General features: G+C 39.3%; 1 protein-coding gene and 1 long non-coding RNA gene across 3 annotated transcripts in view; one reads left to right on the top strand and one right to left on the bottom strand.

The window, feature by feature from the left end:
* LOC110832912 (uncharacterized) overlaps nt 1-15,192 on the top strand; it is a 110,107-nt gene extending 94,915 nt beyond the window's left edge. Inside the window, exon 6 of the long non-coding RNA XR_015534151.1 lies at nt 15,081-15,192. This is a non-coding gene — a long non-coding RNA (uncharacterized LOC110832912). The remainder of the gene's footprint in view (nt 1-15,080) is intronic.
* LOC110832906 (uncharacterized) overlaps nt 1-24,371 on the bottom strand; it is a 181,712-nt gene that overhangs the window by 100,308 nt on the left and 57,033 nt on the right. The window lies entirely within an intron of this gene.

Raw genomic sequence — 24,371 nt, 5'->3', positions numbered from 1 at the left:
TTTGCATGAGGCATCGCTGATACGTTCGCTAATAAAAATTGAGACATTGAATTAACTGTTTTTAACAAGAAGTAGACTAGTAATTTTTATCACAGTTTTGTATCTACATGGTTTTTACGTGTTTAATTTATTGCCCGAGGCACTTAAGTCGTTTTGTTTCATTCTTAGACAATCCTGTTGGTGGTCTTCTGTCTTTAGTTTTAAAAGAACCAGGTTCGAATTTGGCTTATGACTTGGATATTTCTATGATATTTTGTTTTAAAATGGATCTCGTGTTAATATTTTTGGCGCCTTACGTCGATACATAGAACGAATAGGGTTAATTCAGGTTTCGCCGGCCTTGGCATTTCGAACTAAGGGGTGGCCAAAGGGGTGTTGTAATGTCTAGCTCTTTCCTTGGTTACCCTCGTTGTCTCCAGCAATGTTCTTGGTATATTTCGGAATATTGACGTTCATTACCGTTGCGTTACATTACATAAAACATTTATTTCAGCCATCTTCGGGTTATCATACTATTTGATATGGGTATTAATAATTAACACTAAACTTTTATCGCCTTTTACAACATTTTATCTCTTATATAAATTTATCTTGGTCTACTACGTGACCAATTTCGATCAAGCTTGGTATAGTAAACTTAACAGGAAATTTTTATCCGGTGGTCTAGCGGTTAGAACGCTGGCCTTGTAATCCTGGGGTCTCGGGTTCGATTCTCGGCGGTGCCCGAATTTATAACTTGTGTTGGGCAAGGCCGTGGTCTAGGCAACACGGAGTTTTCCTCCGGGGGCTTCCCTCGGTTTCTCCGTGGCATCCCAACAATTACTCCATTCACACACAGAAGAAGGCAATGGCAAACCACTTCCGGATCATCTGCCAAGAACGTATATGAACAGGTCCCAGTCCGAGAAAAGGATGGAAGGATCCTGTTCATATGGACCTGTCGTCAAACAGAACACTAAATAATAATACTACCTGACCAATTTCGATCAAGCTTGGTATAGTAAACTTAACAGGGAATTTTTATCCGGTCGTTTGGTTTGTCTTCATTTCATTTTAAGGGCCACTGTACTTTATGCGCTCAATCTGATAAACTTTATTTACCTAGTGTGCGTTTTATACGACAGCCATTAAGTGGCCAAGCGTAAGTTACGTTCACATATTTGTATTCAAGTTATCGTTTTACTGAGGGACATAAGTTAATTCACAATTACTTATGTACCTCGTGAATATCATAGTGAGACTTGTTGTAGAGCAATGGAATTAGCCTGTATCAACACTGTTATTTCCTGTAATGGATCTTTCGGGTAAATTCACAAATATTAGTGAAATTTTATACAGGATTACTCAATATTTTGATATATCTTTACATAATTATTATCGTGTGTAAGTTTACTTACTTTATTTCATTTATGAAATATTTTGCCGATCACAGTGGCAGCGCTGTCTAGGCGTAGGTCTTGGTCGCTCGGACACTGGGGTTATGGGTTCGAATCCCGCGCAGTTCATGGATGTAAAGAGAATCGTGGATAGAAAGTAATTTGTCTCGTTAATTAATATGACGATTTTGCAGCTAACATTAGAAATTCAACACACTTCGTTTGTCATAACCTTTTACGCTGACGAAGTTTCAATTTCGAAACACCTTTTTTTTTATTCTTCTAAATGTAACGACCGTCAGCTGGTTTGGTATATAATAAGCCTAATGACAACGTTATAGCTAATCCTTCTCCCATTACACTTATCTCTGGAAATTATTCAAAGTGAAGACGGTGAGTGGATTTCAGTGTTACTCAGTAACCATCATCAAAGGCTAGCGCTTCTTAACGGATGACTTCATGCACATGTCGTCGCTATGCGTCGAGAGACACGACGAACTACGTCGAACTGTCCTAACTCTGAAAACAAGGAAATCGGATAGACTCGGCACAGATTATAGCATGCTAAGACATTACTTTTTTACCTGCATGTATCACAGTCCCCACATATCATAAAAAACTTTTAAAAGGTGTTGTTACAACAGAATGAGCGAGACAATGGCTACCGGGATCGAATTCCGGCATGGAAATAAATTTCCCTAATTACTTCCAGTTGGGAGTTGAGGCTGTCAGAGACAGTGGGTGCACGGAATTCCCACCCCGGGTGAACGTAAAGAGTCTGTTGGGTTCTTCTCTACGTGAATCAGTAATGACGTCATTATTTCTCATTGTCCGACAATAAGAATCTGTTTTGGAATAATGTTTTAAACATTCGTACTTACTCTCGTTTGCCACAGCCCGATGCGAAACATTGGCGTTTACACAGTAAAAGATAACGAGCGTATACAGTGTTAGTATTGTTATAACATACACAGAAGTTTGTATTTGCCTGCGCTGACTTTACTAAACGTTTCCTTCATATATTAACAAATCTAATGTATTTGATATCCCAAATGAAATTAAAATTCTGGTCACACTCAGCCAATTGATTTTACGGTGCGGTCCACCGGCTTGTGAGTTTTGCGCGGATAAAACGGAATGAAATGACAAGCAAACGATCTCGGATTCGGACAGATTCTTTGACACGACCTTCGAAACGGAGGAAGGAACACGGAAAAACAGGGCACGTATACTGAAACCATTGAGATGGGTGCGGTATGTGGGCCTTGAAAAGGGCGTACAAAATTCTGGTCGGCAAACCTCAAAAGGTGAACCCGCCTGGAAGGTCTAGGATTAGGCTTATTTAAGAGGATACCATTGAAATAGGTCTCAGATATGGTGGGAGGTGATTGGATGCTTTTGGTTCAGGATATAGTCCAGTAGTGGGATCACATAAACGTGATAATATGCAGTCAGAACGCTGGGTTCGTAATCCTGGGGTCCCGGGTTCGATTCCCGACGGTGCCCGGAATTATAACTTGTGTTGGGCAAGGCCGTGGTCCAGGTTCTCCTGTTTCTCCGTGGCATCCCAACAATTACTCCATTTTCATCACCATTTGACATTAAGCACACAGAAGAAGGCAAATCCGCCTAGGAAACATATGAAAGGTCCCTACCAGAGGGAACTTGTTCATAATGTCACCAGGGGTCGGCTCCGACCAGATGGTTCTGGGAAAATCATCATCAGATTATACTCTGTGGATTGAGTGTTGACTGGCGGTCTCAATATTTCTCGTAATGCGTTAAAATTAAGTAACTAGGTACTGACCGGCACACTATAAATGTTTCCGGTTCAGTTTCGCTGTGGAATCAGAATAGTTTGTCGGCGTTACACAGAAAGTAAATGAATCTCTTTCGCCCCTCGTCGACACCGCCTTGTTAGCGTCCTGATTAGCGTCAGTTGTGTCCACGAGGGTGGATCCGGTGGGAACTGACTAATGGCTCGATCCTCCCCTTTAAACCCACGGCGCCTCACAACTATTTGCTAGAGGTGTGATGCATTCCCTTGAGAAAATATTCTGGTATTCCGAGCGTGGGAATTCAGCCAACGCTGTGTAAACTGTGAAGAAATGTTAAGATTCTGCTCATGTATCTATGCGCTCTTATGTAGTCTCAAACGCATACATGATTTTATAACGGGGCGTGTTCCGAAACAAAATAACTTTAAAAACTACCTTCTTTTGTTAAATGTATTCACAAACAAAATGTACTGTTTACATAAATGGTTTTTCATTCACAACTAGACAGTTCTCTTTATAATAAAATGTGCCAAAACGCAGTCCGTTTCGTATCAACACACGCGTTCAGAGGACTGATGGTTAGAAAGTGGGCCCATTTATATGCGACTTTTAAAGTATTAATCTAGTGTTAGTAAGTGAAGTTAAATAAACTCTTACTAAATAAGGATTATTTGTTGCTTATGTCTGTGATGTGTGGAAATATAAGTTTGTGTTGACGAAAAGTTTGTACCTTACTTTTCAACGGTTCCATGCCCCACGAGTGCCAAATGAGAATTTATTCTTCTGTGGCATTAGGATCATTATGAAGGTTCATGAATGTGTACAGTTGAATTCGCACAAGGACTCCAGGAGTCCTCAAATTTTAAAGATTTGGCGCCACATTCACCCTTAGTTATCCTGGCATTAGAAGTTAACCGTGGGTCATGTGAGGAAACTTTTATCGAATATGTTTGAAAAATGGTATAAAACATAAAATAAGCGTCTTAGATCAGTAAGATGATTTGTGAAGAACTGAACGGCCCACAAATTCTTTCTTCGCCTCCATTATTTTCCTCTCCGATTTGCAACTGTTGGCCGAAAAGGGCAGTTGATACCAACGTTATTTCACTTGTGAAATATACTGTACAGACAGTGGACGCAAAAATAACTCCGGCCGTTACAGACACACACGTGGAATAACACAGCCCTTCCTTCCACTAGCGGATGTATAATTATTACGTTTAGACTGTAGAAGTGGCGCGTTCGTGTTAAAGCGTGTTTATAGTTCCTTTGATTCACAAAATAAAATGTCGCGTAAAAGCCAGTGTACGAAAATGCCTCCAATTTTGTCGAAATTAAAGAGGGAGAATGTTTTCAGCTATACTATACATGCAAAGACATAATCTTTGACTTCTTTGTCCCCTATCCAGTTCGCCTCTTTCAGTGACGTAGCTGAAGCTCTCAGTTGTGTTGTTGACATTGTAGGTCTAGTGTTGTTTCAGATACCATAATAATTTATTGGAAATCCACTATTATTCGACATCAGCTACCACACAGTAGCACATCAAGATAGAAATTGCCAAATTTGTTCCAGGAACGATCTAGTTGCACAAACAGCCATTTAATAAATGCATGGTAAAGCAGGTGATAACTGTAATGTAGAAGTAAGGATAAATTTCATGCACAAGTGTGTGGGTCGAAAATTGGAACTTTTAAGATATGTTTCACAGACACAAGATAAATAATATGGCGCGAACAAAAGAACAAGGTAATCAGGACTGACGGTTAAAGAAAATTTGTTCTGCCCTTTCAAGGAACCGCCTTCAATGCAGAAGAGAGAGACCAGACCTTGTTTTATTGATGATTAATGATGGGGGGGCTTGTCTGCGTTGCACCTTGCAGGCACTTCGAAGTGGCATCTGAACTCGCTTCCTGACTTGGCAAGCATCTTGCCATATCGTGTTTTACTTTGTTGATTCATTCAACAGGAGAATTGTTTCTCAATGGTTCAGCCAGTATGCAGAATACTGCTTTTAAACCATAACCCTAACTACAATAGTCATGTAACCTTTGGTAAAATCAACACACCAATACAAATTAGTTGTTCCTATAAACCTAGCCACCTCCACCCAAGTGGCACATTCATCGCCCTGATGACGGAGGCAGTATGACCTCAGAAACGTTGGTTAACATCGACCATACTACACAGCGCAACAACCCAGAACACAAATCTTCAGACTTATCGCCCTGATGATGGAGGCAGTATGACCTCTGAAACGTTGGTAAACATCTACCAGACTACACAGCGCAACAACCCAGAAGACAGAAATCTTCATACTTATCGCCCTGATGACGGAGGCAGTATGACCTCTGAAACGTTGGTAAACATCGACCATACTACACAGCGCAACAACCCAGAAGACAGAAATCTTCAGACTCACCGCTGTGAAAACCTCAAATCTTACATCTCATATCATTTTATGCGGAAGAATTTACAGGACAGTTTTGTGAATTTTCATACAGCGTGATTGTTAATGATAGATTTTAATTAGAAGTGAATGGGGCGTAGCTATGACATTTCAAGCTACTGGAGTATTCGCTTGTAGGAACTGAAAACTATCTCAGAATATCTCAGACTAGGAACCTTTCGTAAACGCATCAGAAGCGATATCCACTACACTTCGATCTTCGATATTGTCCCTAAAAACACAGTATAGAATTGTGGAGATCGATATCTACACTCGAAGTAGGCGAATGGTCCGCACTTATCAGAGCAGATGGAGCGTCACTATTCATTACACACGCATGCGCAATTCTGTTTTCATCCGTCCGGTCTCTCTGCGATGGATGGTCTCTACTGCTGTGACTAGTATATGCACTCATCAACACCTATATAAACCACACGCGTCTCTTCGTAGCCCTTAACTTCCCAACATCGTTTCGCCCTCTTCAGTCGTTCTGCTCGTAATTTATTTGTCATGTAAGAAGCCATTCATTCTACTGCCGAGATGCGATTGCCCGTAAGTGGCATGTGGAAAAATTTACTGAAACCTAAGCAGTGCAGTGAATATCTTGGGCCCACCCAACACCGTATGGAACGGATGTGGGCAAAGCGGTGTTTACCCTAGCACAAAAGGCGACTGAAATACACTTCTAACCTCACTTCTTTTACCAAAAGATAAGGCATTGAATATTACCACGAGGTACTTCACGCGTTTTGCAGACTTTAATGAAGCGTTGTAGGCTGACGTGCAACTTCACGTTTTTCGCTTCATGTAGTCCTCATGTTCATTATTCGTCCTTTTATATTTATTCCTTCTTCACAAAAGTATAGTTCGTAAACAGTGGGTGCTTCCTACTTGTTTCTTATGCCATTCAATAACGAGCATTTACATCTCGTGGGACCGCGTATCCTCCCCTCCACTCGTCTTGTACTCATTCGCAGGGACAACTTGCCTTGCCTTAAATATCTTCCATTTATTTGATTTTTTTTATTCTATTTGCAGTTGGCCTTTTACATCTCCTATTTAATATTTCGGTAGCAATTTCTTCCTTCATGTACATTTCTCTTTCTTCTTTCAGTTATTTGTGCTTCTTATTTCGTAGGTACTCTGTGTGAACGCTTCTTAAATAAGTTTAAAGCTGCTACGGTATACAAGGACGACGGACTCTTTTGTCGCCTGTGTAAACACTTCTAACAGAAGCGCTCACAGATTTAAAAGAAATTATCCACGTTCAAAAAGTTCAACAAAAACGTGTCTGTATGCAGCGGCCATGCAATTACGTGTACAACACTTTTGTGGACAGAAGTCTGACGTCGTCTTCTCACGAATTACGCGCCAGACTATCTAGTGTTAATGCTGTTGAAACAACTCAAATATAGACTTTTGATGACAAGAATTGATTTTCATACATGTTTATTTTTCCCTTAACTACCATGTTCTCAGACTGATGATGGAAATACTGCTTCCAAATATTATTATTTTTACTCATTTGTTTAAAAGACAGTGTCAGTGACTTCTGGGAACTTTCACATTGGTTTCAAACGCGTCATCTACTCTTGACGCTTGGAAATTTACACACCACTTGCGTTATTTCCGAAAAATGCTGAGTTTAACCTATTTGCTTCAATGTCATACTATTATTCCTCATAATCGCCATATTTACTGCCTAATCTTGCGCGATGATGTCTAGCTCATCTTATCCTTCTTCATTTGTTTACTTTAATAATATTTCGTGAGGGGCAGAAATTACGAAGCTCCTCATTTTTCAAGTTCCTCTACCCTCGTAACAGTTTACGAATTATAGCGATAAGTTACGGAAGTTGCGTAAACATCAGTGAGCACTCCGGCTGGTGCAATGCAAAGATTCCAAAGATGAAACGGGTGGCTGGATAAAAATTTCAGAGTCCTGCATAATTCGAGCGGATTGGAGAGGCGACGTTTCAGAGGTCAGCGATCCAACAGTAAACATATGTATTTCATCTGGTAGAGACACCCGATGTTCAAAATTTTTCAAAAGGTTTGAGAGCTTAGTAAAGTGACGGACTTCGAACTTAACTACCAGGTTTTGATCCCCGGTAGGTTTATGAACCTCCCTCTTCACCACCTTGGCCAGACGGTGTCTGGGACGTACCCAGTTTCCCACTGCCGAAGGCGAATTCCCTGGGTGTAAAGCGAGGGGCGAACCACTCACCTCCGTCTCATTGAGATTTTAATACGCAAGAGTTTCACTTCTAACGCTCAAGGACCCGAATCTCCTAAGCTGTATTAAATTAATAGCTCCACCAATTATAATTTGGATTACATAATAAACCTCTTTTTCTTTTATGAAACCGATTAGTCAGCATGTTTTGAGGCTCAGCCTGATGACAGCGATAGAACTTTCATAATAAGTGGAAATCGCACTTAATAGATTCATTTGTAATGAAGACGGAACCGACCACAGCGCGTAAGGCGAAGGTGTTAGAAAACTGAAGCTCAACGGAGAAAGGAACGGGAGAACTTAATAAACATGTCTGCCTTTTTTTTTTATATATATATATATAATATTTTCTTGCGCCTTTCATGCGCATGTATAGCATTACTACGAACCAGTCTGTTCGTGCATGAGAGGAAAATTACAACAACAACAAAACAAAATTAAAAAAAAAACAGAAATTGCGTTTGATTTTTGGGTAAAGATGTCATGGATTCAAAATATCGAAAATGGTTTATATGAGATCAATGGTACGTATTTTTTTTTAAAAAAAACCTTCTTGTCTCTTGGCCTAAAATGTTGGACATTCTATATGTACCACACCAAAAATTGACAGTAATTTGTATAATTTATTCTCAGATGCACATATTAAATTAAGGTACATTAAAATTCATGTTTTAATACATTCGTGTATGAAATTGCTGTAATAGGAGCGGTTATTTCAAATCTCCATCATCATTTGAATAAACGTATCAACAGTTGTACGGTTCTAAACTACTATGTTTCCTTCTTTGTTTATGATTGATTTATTTAGTAATGCTGACAGTAGCTCAAATTGTGTAGCATCTGATGATCAGGCATTTTACAAATGACGAATTGGAAAAATAGGACCAAGATCTGAACCTGTGATCTTCCGAATTCGAAACAGGAATGCCAGCCATTTAGCCGTAACTTCGGATTAGTCTGTCTATACTCTTGAATTTGTTTAAAGCGGCGACTTAAAATGTCCTACTTTCTACAGGACCGTGTGAAGTCAATTCGTTACGAGAAAGCTGAACGAGAAAACTCAGGTAGCTGGTTCTAACCCAAAGGTCTTATACCACCACTCTATTACCACAATGCCTCCCCCCCCCCTCCCCAACAGCTTAAAAGGCGGCAACGTTTAACCCGCGCTCTGATGTTGGTTTTTCCCTTTTTAAAGCTGTTTAAACCGACATACCTTGACTGATTGTACTAATTGAGGTATTAGTTAAGCCTAATAGACGAGGGGGAGAAAGGAATTTGGTAACTTATTGGATATCGTGACGCGCATTTCTTGAGGATTAAGATGTCATCTGTAGCTGACTACGGTAATCAAATGGTAAGTCCTGTCTCTTGACAGAAGTCTTCGCTTTTCATTCAGGATAAGACTCACCACCAACACACGTGGGAGTGGGTTGACGTCTGGTGACCGATACGCCGGGGTCTGCAGATCATTGTATAAAAGCAGGATTTTCAGCACCACACGAACGTGGATTTATCCCAACAAAGGCACGGAATCGGTTCGGACAAGATGTAAGTCTGCGAGATGCAAAAGCGATATGTGAAGTTAACGTGACTGTCAGAACAGGTTTTATCCGTCCGTGACGTTCTTAAAGGACCTTAATTACCGAGACCATCACAGCATGTTAATGTTTCTTATTATGTAAATATGCTTTACTGGAAAGTTAAAACGTTTGTGTCTTGTCTGAAACATGTGCATATAGAGCCTACATGAGTATGTATCTATCTGTATGTACTTCGTGGTGAGATTTCAGACTCTCATGGCGACGAATGTGATGGGGTTTCGGAGGTGCTTGCTGCCTCTGTCATCAGGGCGATGTGTAAGCTGCCATTTTCTATGTATACGTTATATTTACGATTCGATGTGCAAGAGGGAGGGAGACAGGAAGGAAGGCATAATGGAAAGAAGGAAGGAAGGAATGGAGGAAGGAATTAATTAAGGAAAGAACGAACGGATAAAGGAGGGAAGAAACTAAAGAAGGAAGGAATGAATGTAGAAAGGAACGGAGGAATCGGCGGACTTATTTTACCATCACGTCAATCAATTCTGCAAGAAATTACTATTGGCTTTTGATTCAAAGATCGGTTTCAAAAATTTTAAGTAATTTCTGTTTTCGTTAACAATAGCTGACGCTGTTATTTGTATTATTTACATCTGCTACATGCTAAATGCTTATATCGTGTGTTTTAAGCATGGAAAGCGCAAGGCGCTGATGGCGCATTTGTCTGCACTGTTAGAACGACGGGCGACTGCACCACCAAGGGTAGGACGGACGTTATACAGAATCGCTTAAAAACAGCGAAACTCATAGAAATTAAGCTAAGAATATAAAAGATTATTTCATGAACTTGTATAAGGGATAAAGATGAGGGAGAGAAGAGAAATTGGCCGAAACAGGTATTTAATTGGGCAGCAGTAGAACATGGAAGGCATCGTAATAAATAACTTGTTTATATTTATGAGCTGGTCAAACATAAATACGTACTAGGAACGAGGATTTCGGTGAACTACCGTTAGAGAGGTGTTAACGGGATAATATTATGCTGCTTTGCTTGCCACACCTCCGTGGCATCATTAGTTTTTTTATCCGTGAACGATAGGGGACATTTTATAGCATGTGGCGATTGTTATGGGGAGAATGATAGGGCCTATATGTAACATGCTCGGAAAGTTCTTTACATTTATAGGTGTTAAATCCGCCTTGTTCGACAGTTTCCACTATGGTCACATCGCAGGACATCGATGTGTACCTCATGAAATCCCTCATCAGCCATTTTGTAATCGTAGTTCGTAGGATATTCAAAAGTACAATTTTGAAATCGTAGAAAACAGCACGACCTCTAAATCCGTTCTAGTGGATCTCGAGTTGATTCGACTGGAAAGGAGGGTGGATGTACCGACGGACAGACAACACCATCCCATAATGCATTCCCGCTATGTTCTTCGCGGGAAAACGCATAATAAGCTTGCATTGCAATCAGTGGCGAATACCCCGGTCTGCGTCGTCAGACCACAAAATTTGGAGGAATGTAATGTAAAGAAATATTATGCTGGATGAGATATCAGGTTCTCATGGCGATGTGTGTCCCAGACTACTAGACGCATTATCCCAGAAGGCAGTCGTCTTCAAATGTTTTACTATTTAACACAATAGCAGCATATCGTTATTAAAATATCTAAGCACTATGGTTCGATTAGTAATATTGCATTTCCGCGCGACTAGATTTCTAGACCAGGATTTACCACTGATGACAGTAAAGACCTAGGGTTACTTCGGGTGGTGAGTGCACAGATAATCCGCCTCAAATCTGAAAAAGGAAACGTTTAGTGTAGGCGGCATATTCGACTAGGCGGTTATCATAAATACACAAAGCATATGTTAATTCTGAAATAATCATGTATTGCCAGTACGTAATTGTCTTATTAGATTAGACTGATATATTATAAACATGATTTTGCAATTAGTAAAGTGATATTTTTTTATGTTTGTATGACAGTTCTTTGACAAGAACGTTTCTGCATGGTTTAATAAAGTCGTCGTCAATGAGGTCTTCTGGTGTCGTGAAGCAACTAAAAGTACGTTCTGTATTTGCTTGTAATTTGTTCAAGGTAACAGTGATTGTTTACTTAATGGACCATTATTTATTAGAATACAAAATGTAATCACAACCCTGTGACGTACATTAAAGAACATTTTGGGATAGGTTTTATCTATTATGAGTTAACTCAAGCTACTGTCTGTTCTGTCGTTATTTTTTTTTTCATCATATTCTTTATGTGTTTGTGGAAATTGCACAGCCATTGAACACGGAACATTTTTCAAGTGTCTGGGTACAGAATGATCTGTATTTCAGAGGGAGAATATTTACAGGCTTAATTAGGTGTGCCGAATTCTGTGTAAGGGAACTGTTGACCCAGTGGAGTGAGTGGAGTACACAATCACACATTCTTTAATTTCTTTCTTTAAGATGGGGTTTTTGCAAGGTTTTCCCCTTACTCTTACAATGCATAGGAGTTATGTTTTACAGCAGGATATTGAATTGCGTCACGCATTTGAAAACATGGCCGTAAAACTTCGTTGTTCCATGATTTCTGCTGCAGATTTGTTCTGTATGACGAGTTTGCACTTTGAGTATTTGTTTAAGCAATTACAAACACTTTAATGACAAGCAAATATTGTGTATTTGCAAACAGAAATGTCACCCCCCGCTAAACATTTATTTCTCACAAATGTCTTGTCAACGTCTTCCAACTACCATGACAGTTTTCTCAGCAGGAAACAAATCAGCAATTTAAGTTGCTCTCGTAACACCTGTCTCTGTTTATTTGTCTCGTTTCTTCTCTAAAAGGATCGTAACTTACATATTGACGCTGTATCAACTGCTAGTGCTTTCAGTGTAAACGTCAGAGGAATATAACCCATCTGTGCGTTTATCATTACACCATTTTTATAAGTTTCAAGTTACTGCAAGGAACGTAGCTTAAGACACCTCATGGGAAAATCCGTCTGTACGCCTGTCTGTTCACTGATAGTAACTGAGGCGTTCAAAAACGAAGGACTGAAAATGGGAACCTCTTGTTAAAATATAGACCTAAGAATGTCATTTTTTGATCAGTTAGTCAAATCAACTCTTTCCCTTTACTAAGAGATGGTGAACATAATCAATTAAAACTTCCCATATCAGAGAAACGAAGTCAATAATACGGTTGTGTTTAAATTTCTGATGGAAGCACTTTTGAAGTATATTTCTCTTCGTCTTGTAATCCGTGTGATCTTTTCATTTATAGCTTTAAGGCTAAGTGTATTACTACATATCGTACATATACAATATCATATTTAATATCGTAAACTTCGACACAGATTTGAAGAAAATATGTAGGTCAACTATGAATTTAGGTTTCTGCCTGGGTCTAAGGATACGAACTTTAATTTCTTACTTCCAGCAAGTTACTATGTGTACGCATAGCATAACAGTTCCGGGTGTTTCCAGAAGTTTGACCTTTGCGAAAGGCGCCACTGACGTTTGAGTTGTGTGTGTAGTTAGATGGAGTTCCCAACATAACCATAGTAACCAACGACCATGATGAACGTAACCATGGGAGCCAAGTAAACCATAGTAACAACGGCAGCCTGGAATTCTCCAACCGGTGGCCCGCGAGCAGGAACAAATCATCTTCATAAATGAAAACTGGTAATGAAATTTTCGTAATAAAGTTCCACTCATTTCATGAAAACGAGTGTAGTCTTTATAGGGTGTTTACATGCGTGCAGACGGGTAGACGGAACAGTTTTAACTGGAACTCCACAGGGTTCCGAACGCTCCCAATAAGCAGTACCGAATACTTAACCTAAAGTGCGAAAACAATTACACATACGCCCGGTATGTAAATGGCAAAACCTGTTTCTTGATCTGGAACCTTGTTCCTTCAGCCGGCTGATGGACCAGCGCCAAATTAGAATTAATTGCATGCATGTGTCTGGAAGTCTGGTTCATGTTTACATCAAATAGTAGGTCAGGGTCAGTAGGCCTCCGCGAAGCAAGTAGCGATGTTCCTGTCTCTTATTTCGGACCATTTTGTAACCAAACCTTGCTTTTTGGCCTTCTGTTTTTATGAATCCAGGTCGAGTCATCTATGACGATACGAAGCATTCTCCTACTGGGATAAGTATTAATGTACATGAATCACATTTTAAAATAAAACGTCATTTTAATGTAAGACTTTGGTGGCATTTATAGACATCGGCACGTGGCGCAGAGAGATTTATAGAAGTGTCTTGCCGTTTGGCTGCGTCGTGGAGTGTCACGTCGTCGGCGTCTGCTTTGTATTTTAAGAAGTAGAATGCTTTATGTACCAACCGTCTCGCCTGCCCGCGTAGAAACCCGTACCTACGACGTTCACCTTTCATTACTATAAATTTGTTTCACACCTTGTGCCATAAACACAATATTCGCATGTAACACAGACAGTCAGTGTAGTGACTGGCTATGGATTGGACGACCGGGGTTCGATCCCTGCCAGGGGCAGAGGATTTTTCCTCTGGCCTCTGCGTCCAGACCGGCTCTGGGGCCTACCCAGCCTCCTCTACAATGGGTACCGGGATCCTTTCCCGGGGGTAAAGCCGGCCGGGGCGTGATGCTGACACCTCACCCCATCTTGTGCCGAGGTTAAGAATGAGTCAGAGCTATATCTTCTCCCCCCCCCCCCGAAGCGCCTACATGGCGTATAGTGAAACAGCTTTACTTTTAACATGAACAACACTGCTGTCCGAGCTGAGACTGAAGCTGATTGGCTCATGTGGTCATGTGACAGTAGATGGGCAGAAGCGTCAAAAACTTTGCCGAATTTTGCAAGAACAAAAATTATTGTGGACATCGTAGGTTGGAGTTTTGAGAATAAATAATTGATTCACTTGCAACTTAAATATATGTAATTCATTTACAGCGTTGCACATTAATATTTATACTTGTTATTTATGCTTGTTAATATTTATACACAAAGAATACCGTATTGAAATAAGTCAAAATCCAAACGTATTTTAGACTCTGTAGGACATTTCCGCGTCATAAAAGTCTTTCAGTATTTTTTATTTAAACCAGTAACATTGAAAGATATATACATCACTAATTTTGTAAAAATGTTGGTCCCAACTCAGCTAGTCAATAAATTTCCTGTCTTTTATGTAACACGGCGTTCATTATAGCGTTCACAACAGCTCGCTACCTAACCCTGTCCTTAACCAGATGAATCAAATCCACACCCTGAACACTCATTTCTCTAGAATCAATAAAATATCAATCCTGTTGATAGAATATATGGCTGTACCCTTTAAAATTTCAGCGAAAAGAAAATTCTCTACTTTTGGTAGGGTACCAGTCTGTAAAATAGACGTAAAATCCACAGATTGTCTTGTCTTGTCGTTACGTATTTTGGCATTTTAATCAGTTCCACACCAAGCACTCGGAAGATTGACAGGTGATCCCAGCTCGGGATTTAAATTTCACAGAGTACAGAATTTTTGATTTTAAACTGCTGTCTTCTTAGTTACAGCTAAGAGGATTTTTATTTGATTACAGCTTGTTCCTTGACCTTCAGACTGCCAGTTACATTAATTCGTCTCTGGACACAAGTTGGGATAAGTTGGCTTTTCTTTAAAGTAAATTAGTCTCACACACAACTCGAGTTCAGTTTCCTGTCTTCTTTTAGGCGAGTGCACGAACAACTTCGGATGTCGTGACGTGCAGAATGGCTTCTTCCAAACCAGATCTGCAGACCTCTGCTTCTCTCGTCCCTTCGTAATGTAAGTACTAAAACTGTCTTTCACGCAATCAAATAATAGTGGTAGTGTTCGTCTGGAACCTACAGCAGCTGAAGAATTGCTTGTTTTATTTTCGGTTGGTGGCTGGAACCGAAATGAATTTTTGAGGAAAGAGACCGGCGTTACATGAAGTACCAAACATTATACATAGAGACTGCATTTATTTACAAGTACTTGCACACTAGACCCAGTGTTCTCTTCTCGCTGTTGAAACAAGTATTCTTACCCCCTAAACGGTTGCCAGTGAAATGCTTACATTCGTGAACATTTCACGTGTGCTCGTAAGCTTGTTTGTGTTTTAGTTTTGGAACAACTTTCGTAATTGTGACACTCCACGCACAAGGCAGGAAATCTCGCACGCCTTACTGCTCCCACGTGAATCGTTGAAATCTGCTGGCTCGAGGCACTGGCCCGCGCTTGTATTGCGATAGGCTGACGCCAGCCGTGGTAGGTCTTTAGAAGTCATGTTAAGAATTTGTTGAATATAGCTGTCTTCTGGGTTGTAGCACCGTGTAGCCTGGCAGACGTTTACCAATGTTTCAGAGGTACTTGCTGCCTCCGTCATCAGGGCGATGACTCATCTAAAGTAAATCTGAAACGCCGGGTAAACGTCTACAACCCAGAAGACAGCCATCTTCATAATCGTCGCCATGAGAACCTGAAATCCCAGGAAGAATTTGTTTTCCGAACAGATGTACGGTCTGAGTTTTGTTACGCGGTGCCGAAAAAGTACACGTTCAGACTTCCCAAACTGGTATTAGATTATTTTATCAAATTTGTGGTCTTTATTTCCTCGAATCATGGTCAACCCTGATTCTAGTTATTTGTTGCTCTATAGTCATCCTGACTTAAACATAAAAATAGGCAGGGCGTTCTTGTGAAGCCTGTATTTTATCTACTTGTTGACTTTAGACATTGGTTAGCTTTTATTCGCCTTCTTTAGATCTCTGCTGGGGCTTCAGTCGTAAGCTGAATCTACCTGTGTCTGGAACATTAAAGAGACGTCTTTTATATTATTTATTTATGTCAGATACACACATATAGCGGTGCTTCACGTATAAAATATGTTGCATCAAATGCTTATTACTCTCAGATACTGGTATAAAATATTAGGCCCATTAGCTCAGTTTAGGGATGGGCTGAGTCTGTGTAAATGTAGCATTCATGTATCAACTGCACTAGAAATATTTATATTCTTTAATATCGCAAGACAAACTATGTATGGGCGGAGTGATACGTATACAGTTAACAAATGTCATCACACCTTTATTTCTGCTTCACAACAGACAAGCTACGCTAAAACTACAAATTTGTCAGTTCTTTACATGTAAAAACAGCCTATAGTAAGAGATTTGAAGAAAGACTTTTATTGTTATTTAATTAATTTCAGTATTTCGAGTCATATAAAGGCATGGGTATGGTCATTGATGTGTCAAACTCTAATCGGGTTTACTTTTGATATTTATTCCGCACAGTCTCTCGAAGCTGCGCAGTATCATTTTGCAGCGAGACACACACTTTCTAAAGAACAAGAATTCTTTTGTGATAAAATTACCGTACATTCGTTATAAAAATCGATTACCTTAATCCTTTTTTTACTGAAATTAATTGTCTAATTCTCTCACGATAAGGAAATACAATTAACGTTAGTCTCGCAGTAACATTCAGCTTTACCGACAGAGGGATGATTTTGGTGATGTTTCCATGTAGTTAGAATCGAGAATTGCGCGAAGAAAACAGTCGGAAATGTTCATTTGCTGAAGACGTCGGACTCTTACTGTCGGTAACAGAATAAGTCAGAGGATGCTTTCCGGATATAGAATAGCAAAGGTTAAAGTAATCGAAAACAAAAATGTCAAGACAAAAGCACAATTCCTTGGTCTGCGAGAAGATAACAAAGTGTAAAAAGATTTTTAGGATCGAGATTTGACATCTTTTTGGAAAAAGACTGGTTTAGAATTTCCGATCCCAACAGACCTCTCAAACCCACCCCTTTTCAACTACGTCTGACTGTGAGGCCTTCGTTTTTAAGCTGGCCAGAATTAAAATGAAGGCAAGGAATAGTCTGGAGACTGAGATGTGACAAAACTTCGTCATGTGGAAGCAGTGTCAACTTTGACACTGAGAAAGTCTTTCGTGAAATGCTATTTAAGATGTGTTTTCATTTGCTGAATAAATTATTTGTCATATAACAAGTTTAAAATACAGCACATGTTAAATTTGTTGCAACACATAAGAAAACAAAATTAATGAAAATTATCGATAGTAGTTTTATTATTTATTGCAGTCGATCTTAATTTCATTTGCACGAAGAATCTGTTGCTTTTGAAAAGGGATATGGTATAGGTTTGGGCTAACGGTTAACCTTTAAGGGTAACAACAGTGCAAAACACGTGAAGAATAATTGTTTTTAACAACTCCGTAACATGTGAAAATGGAACTTTCTTAAGAAAGCACGGTGTTTTTTTTTTCGGAAAGGAAACATTTACCGGTATAATCGTCTTATAATCAAACACTGTAACTGCGAATGTGTTGTCACCTAGTGTTTTTCTTAGCAGCGGTCACTCAACGGCAAATTGGCATTTCAACATTTCGCGGTCCTTAAACTCTTTTGTAGGCTGATACAATCGCCTTTTTCTAACGAAATACGGCATGTAACATATCACACTCCTCATTTATAAATACACAGTCGATATATCTCAGCGTTCACACACATAATAGTGAAGGTTCTCATCGCCTGCTTTTATATGTGACTATGAAACAAATTATAGTGCATATAATTTGGTTCTTAGAATATATTACAATGTATATAATTCGTTAGGAAGGCGCTATAATTCATCTGTGATAAGTTTGTCGCAGTTAGAAGCAATGGATCTGCCTTTGGTCTGGTGATGCCATTCACAGCCCCTTCCAGCTACATTCTTCGTGTGTAAATGGCGTCGCGGACCAGTGCTGGCGTGTCAGAGAGCGTTTAATCGTCGGCATTTTGTTTGTGTGAAGACCAGAAACTATGATTCTTCATAACTGAGCCAGGAAGTCTATATAAATGCGAGATGATGTAAGGGACTCAAAGCTGGTTTTCCTAACCACTGCCTTGCCTATATTTTACATGGATTATGGGATGGAGTGGTCGCAGCTGCAACTTGGCAGTTGTTTTCTATAAGCCTCACCCCACCGTCTGCCTCTCTCCTGCAAGTTGTCACCGTGCTCATGCAGAGAAATGGTAAGTTGTTCAAGTGAGACACTTCCAACAATATCCAGAGGCTAACAAACTTGACTTCAATGCCGTCTGCATGCAAACAATAATGTGCTCTGAGAAGCAGGACCTTTTTCTCAGGGTCAATGGAGAACACTGGTTTTTTTGAAGTGACACATTTGTTAATATTGCTTCCAAATTTGGTCAGTGACAGTACAGAGAAGATGTAGCAATCCTGTAGCCAGATAAACACACGGCAAGACTTCATCCTTTCTCTCTAAAGCGAAATGTGCAAGACAGACACAGTTTTACAAAATCTAAAATTGTAGAAGTGAGGCTGTTGCAAGGAAGTACACACCCATTTTAAAATGTAGCCCTTTTTTTTTTGGATTTTTATACGCTATTGGATTGATAAACAGTTACGTCAGATTGAGGTCAGAGAATAGGCCAACAGTCTCTTTGCATTTCGTTAAATATTCACCACGTCGATAATATTTAAAATTAAAGCCTAAGACGTCGGTAACTGACTCCACGAAGCAGAGCCCTTCTTGAAAAGCTGATAGTTGCTGCGCAGCCTGAAGGTTTGTCTAAAGAGCCCAGTTATATCTCTACAAGGTGTATATTTTGCGACGATACATTCTTTTATAAGACAAGTCGATTTTGATAAAATCGATATTGTTCGATCTCAGCTTCGAGTAAGAAAGGAGTTAAGTTGGACCGATACAAACGAAAACTGAACTTGTAAGCGCCTTTCGAAATTTTAATCAAAATTTGTTCAGTGGTGCGGGAGGTGAAAGTAGAAGACGGACAGACCGAACTTCTCATTATGTGTTAATTTTATTTACTTCTTGCAAAGAACGCAAAATAAAAAACTTAAGCTACTCAAACAGTGTAGTGAAATCGACTGAAAGTCGTCTGAGCATTGTGGTTATGCGACGGGCTGTCTGTCACATACTATAGTTCCATAACAGGAAATCTAAATTCCCCATAACGTCTTTGAATACAGTTACTGAAACACACGATTGTTATACTCGATGGCAGACAACAAACATTTTTTTAATGTGAAACAGCGTGTAGTCTCCCAAGTGTCATTAACGCCTTTCACATCTGGAAGCCCCACTGTACGAAATCATATCAACTGATGTTGGATTTAAAGGATAGCTGTAAATGCTGTGAGATAAATATGCAATGTTCTTTGTTACCTGTTGGGCAAGACGTCTCAGCGACTTCCATCGCCACGTCAGGGAATTTATAGACCCAGTAAAATGTTATAGCTGTATGCTTCCTTCGCCAAATTAATAACCCAGACTGTAAGCCCAACAGCAAACGAAAAATACTTAAAATAATAGAACTGAATGACAAAGAAAACAAATTGTATTGTAAATTGTAGTGAGCTTTATGCTCTTTTATATTTCGTAAGTGTGTCTGGTTAGGATTTGTGGTGGTCTGGTGTGTCTGCTCGAGGGCTATGCACGAGGTGGAACTCGCTTCCTTGTGATATCTCGTAGTAAACATTTTATCTGAGAAAGAGAGGGTTAGAACGTGAATGCTATAGCAGATAAATAACGCCAAAGAAAATATTGTCCCTTTAGAGATCTGTTTACACTGTAAAACACTGGCATAGGATCTGGAGTAAATAAGAATTTAAAACTAGGTTAACTTAAATAACACAGGTAGTGGATTGGCATTAGCGTATTCGTTAAATAAATGTTATGTTTGTAGTAAAACGTTCGTTGGGAAATCACGTTATGGTGAAAAGTGTAAAGCTTGATTGAAATTACAACGTACGAGTGGAATGGTGACGAGGTGCTTCAAATGGTTTTGCTAGAATACGTTTTATGACTACGACATGGTTAATTACGCACGTACGTATTTTTTGTTGCATTTCAGTGCCATTAACAGGCTGTTTGAAAAGAAATTAAATGGTGTAAGACTTGAGGTTCTCACAGCGGTGAGTATGAAGATTTCTGTCTTCTGAGTTGTTGCGCCGTGTAGTATGGTAGATGTTTACCAACGTTTCATCGCCCTGATGACGGAGGCAGTATGACCTCTGAAACACAGACTACACAGAGCAACAACTCAGAAGACAGAAATCTTCAAATTAAATGGTGTCAAAGAGCTTATGGGCAGACTGCATGGCGCTTGAGTCACAGTCGCGGAAGAAGTCTTGGCCACGCCAAGCTGCAAACATTTATCTCAGGTTTCAGTTCAAGTCGTCCAACGTAGTCCGTGGTGTGAGTTACATAAACGTTCTGTTTGTGTTTCATAATATTGTTTTATTGACAAAGAGCTTTGTGTTCTTATTCAGGTAATTCACTTCTTGCGGTATGATTCGTTCTGAATGACTAATAGAATCGCTGAGTCCCTTAGAATTGAGACGTCACCCACACGTCAAATCCTTTGCTCATGCTTCAATGTGTGTGAGGAAGTGAACGTCCTTACAGCTAAAGAAATTCTGAGGGTTTTTTTTCTGTGAATGGAAGACGCTACTGGCACAAAATTCAATGTGCTAAATCATTGGAGCACAGTTCTTCTTGAGACGCATTTTGTCGGTCAGCTTCTCAAAAATTCCCTTCCTTTTATGGAACCCGAATGTGCGTTACCGTCTTAACAGACACCCTGTTCTGAAATCGTAATGAACTCAGTGCACGAGCACCGAGCTTCCAATCTTTGCCCTCGTCTGACAAGTGATCCCATTACCTCATACTGTACTACTAAAATTGTATATGCATTTATTATCTCTCCGTTCATGCTACATGCCTCGCCCAACTTATGTTGCTTGGTCTGACCTCCCGCAACAATAATTAGTGAAGAGTACAGATTATGAAGCTCTCTTTCTTTAATTCTCTCTTTATCACTCATATCCATAAATTCTCAACATCCTTTTTACAAACTTCCTCAGTCCGTGCCCTTACCTTTATGTACGAGACCAAGTTTTATACTAGTACAAAACAATAGGTAAAATTATAATTTTGAATAACCTGTTAAAATAGTTTGCGATGTTTAATAAGAAACGGGGAAACAAAATTGTAGCAACCATTACCTAAAATAATGTGCTTCTAACTTTTGTTACTATCGCCCCCCCCCCCCCCCCCCAAGTAACGAGAACACATTTTCAAAGGATAGGGTTTAAATCTTTAGAACTTTCAACTCTGGTTGTTTCCTTCACTCATGTACACAGAAGGGTCGTTAGGTTATACTTTGATCCCTCCAAGCAGGGTTTATAAGACATACCTTCTTTGAGATTCAAGTTCACGGTCATACAGTGCCTTTCTTGTCAGCTGAACACTAACGTTCGTAAACTGGAAACGACCATAGGACGAAAAGTCGACATCTTTGGAATTTTAAAAAAACCAGGAATCTCTAAACTGGATATTCGTCCTGATGATGGAGGCAGCGAGAACATCTAAAATGTCGGTAAACTTCTATCAGTTTGCGCAAATAACTCCACCATTAAAATCTTTCTCTCACATAGAGATTCATAACTTTGGTCAGTTGTAAAGAGCGTTAAAAATACCTGTTGGTCTTGATCCCGAGATAAATAGGTTTCTCGTGGTGTTACTCAGAATCTCCCTAACAGGGAATAGTCACTGTGATAGCTTTCTCTTCTAACCTGAACCATTTCTTTAATCATCACAACAGCGAAGTGAATTGCCGAAGGATAAATATGGGACAAACTGCAGCTGTTTCTTGGAGATAAATGACTTGATGTTTGTTTGTCGTCTTCGTTTGTGTTCTGCTGAAAGATTAATATTTCTGAAATCAAACGTAGATCCAAGCAAACCAAAATAGAACCCTCTATGCCAGTGGAGAAAATATCCTGGCATAGGAACTACACTGTTTCCTAAATGCGGAGTTAGATCAAAGTGACAGATTAGTTTAATTAAAACACTTGGACGATGGAAAAAGTCTAACGGAACAAGATAAGAGAGATGTAATCCGTATCGAAACCCAGTTTCCACGTGCGTTCTTTGAAAGTTCTGAATACTAGCTGAAATAAAACGTAGCCAATGTAAAAAATAAGCTGATCTCTTTAACATAGGGTTTGGCATCTTTATTAACTCTTATACGAAACGAGTGAATTGTAGTCTAATGTATTTCTTTCAACAGTTTTGATTGAAATGCATGAGCGTAGATTTTAAACGTTGTCTTCTTCTCTTTTTTTTCAAATGATCCAGCTGTCTTTTTAGAAACCGTTGAGTGAACAGCATGGATTCGGAGGGTCTTGACTTTGTATTACAAACCGACCTGTAAAAGAAATTTATAGCCTGCCCTGCTTATTGAAATGACTTATTAATTTAAATGACACTTCTTAATCAGAGATAATGTCAGTGATATTACACACACAAATTTAATTTCTAACTGTGCATATCACGCGTTCTTGCACCGTACCGTTACGAGCCGCCCGTAACGGTCACTCGCACGCCAAGCAGTTTGACCACAATTATACTGCGAATCTGAATTCAGGAACTTTCGCTTTCCACACGCTTAACACTAAGATTTAAAAAAAATAACATTTTTCTCGAGAATGACCGAAATAAGTTTCATTATACAAAAAAATAATGATCCAAAATAAATCTGTATCAAACAAATATATCGTCAAAATATATGTAGGCCTATGTTTGCAGAGTAATATTTAATATTCAGAAAGAAAATATGTAGTGTTTTTAAAATTAGACCACAAACTGGAATTTATGGAATTTATTTCTCCAGATTCCTTTTTTGAATGTTAGAGATATTTTTAAGGGAGATTCAAAACGAAGGATGTCTCAATGAATGCTGTTATCTGGAACACCATTTTAAGCCCCTCTTTCTATTAACAATATTATTTTGCTCACAGAGTCGTGCAACGTCTCTGTCAGTTGTGCACCGCCTATAACTTGTGTTATTCAAAGTTTCTTTTGAATACCGCACGTGAGAATCGGTCGATGTGTATTGAATGCGTGTGGTCTTTCTCCTGAATGCACCGTGAAGACAGGTTCCCTTTTATAGATTAATGCCATGAGAAAAGCTAGCATAGGGTGTGAATTACTGGGAAAGGTACAGGCAAAGAGCTTGTGAATAAACCAATAGTATTCATAGTGTAATAACCCGCCGATGGTCGTTCTGAAAAATAAGTTGCCACACAGTTGTAACACAAATATTGTGTGTGCCAGTTTATAGCTCTGAATTAGAATCTAAAGTGGTTAACTTCAAAAACAGCAAATTAGTTTACTAAACACCATAAACTGATATAAATTTAACGGTTTTATCACGCGCTGTATTGACAAAATGATTTATATTGTCTAAATTTTCTCTCATTGCTTTGTGCTTGTGGCCGGACTAATGTATTCAGTTCTCCGGTTGTTTATAGCAAGAATTTAAATGTTTTATTTTTGCACATATAAATCACTTCAAGCAATCTGCATATCTTGTTCAAACCACTTACGAAAAATGAGTTTATATTCATACGTTCCGGGTTCAAATGTCCAGACTTCAGACATATATATCTTCTGTAGTCAAATGTACGGCATACTTACATCTTTCCCAAGGTCTAGTGCTGTTAGCGGATAATTACTCCAAATATACTTTAGACAGGATCTTCAACACCGCAGATATAACTATTTAATTCATAGTTTTTTCTTGTCTGTTCTGAACGAGACTACTGGGGTGACCCAGTATTGAAAACATTCTGGTTTTATCCCCATCCGCGCAAAGGTTATTAAAATAATAGAATACAATAAGCAAATATCGAAGCGTTGTATACATAAAGTACACCTCACACATTTAGTTACTGGGCAGTATCCAGTGTAATATGGATATACCTAGAATTCTGTACGCATTTGTCATCCGAGCTACATGCTCAGTGTGTCATAACCTACCATAACAATACTAAGAGAGAGGTATAAATCACTCGTTCGTCTATCTGTGGAGAACTGACTGTACCGTTTGGCAGGATTCGTATTGCTGACAAGTATTTCTATGCAGATGCTCCATTGTTTTT

The sequence above is a fragment of the Zootermopsis nevadensis genome, unplaced genomic scaffold (genome assembly GCF_977971745.1).
Source record: "Zootermopsis nevadensis isolate Lab colony 2312 unplaced genomic scaffold, Znev_1.0 Znev_ptg000008l, whole genome shotgun sequence".
Taxonomy (NCBI): domain Eukaryota; kingdom Metazoa; phylum Arthropoda; class Insecta; order Blattodea; family Termopsidae; genus Zootermopsis; species Zootermopsis nevadensis.
The sequence above is the reverse complement of the archived record's forward strand: the minus strand, read 5'-3'. Positions and strand labels throughout refer to the sequence as shown.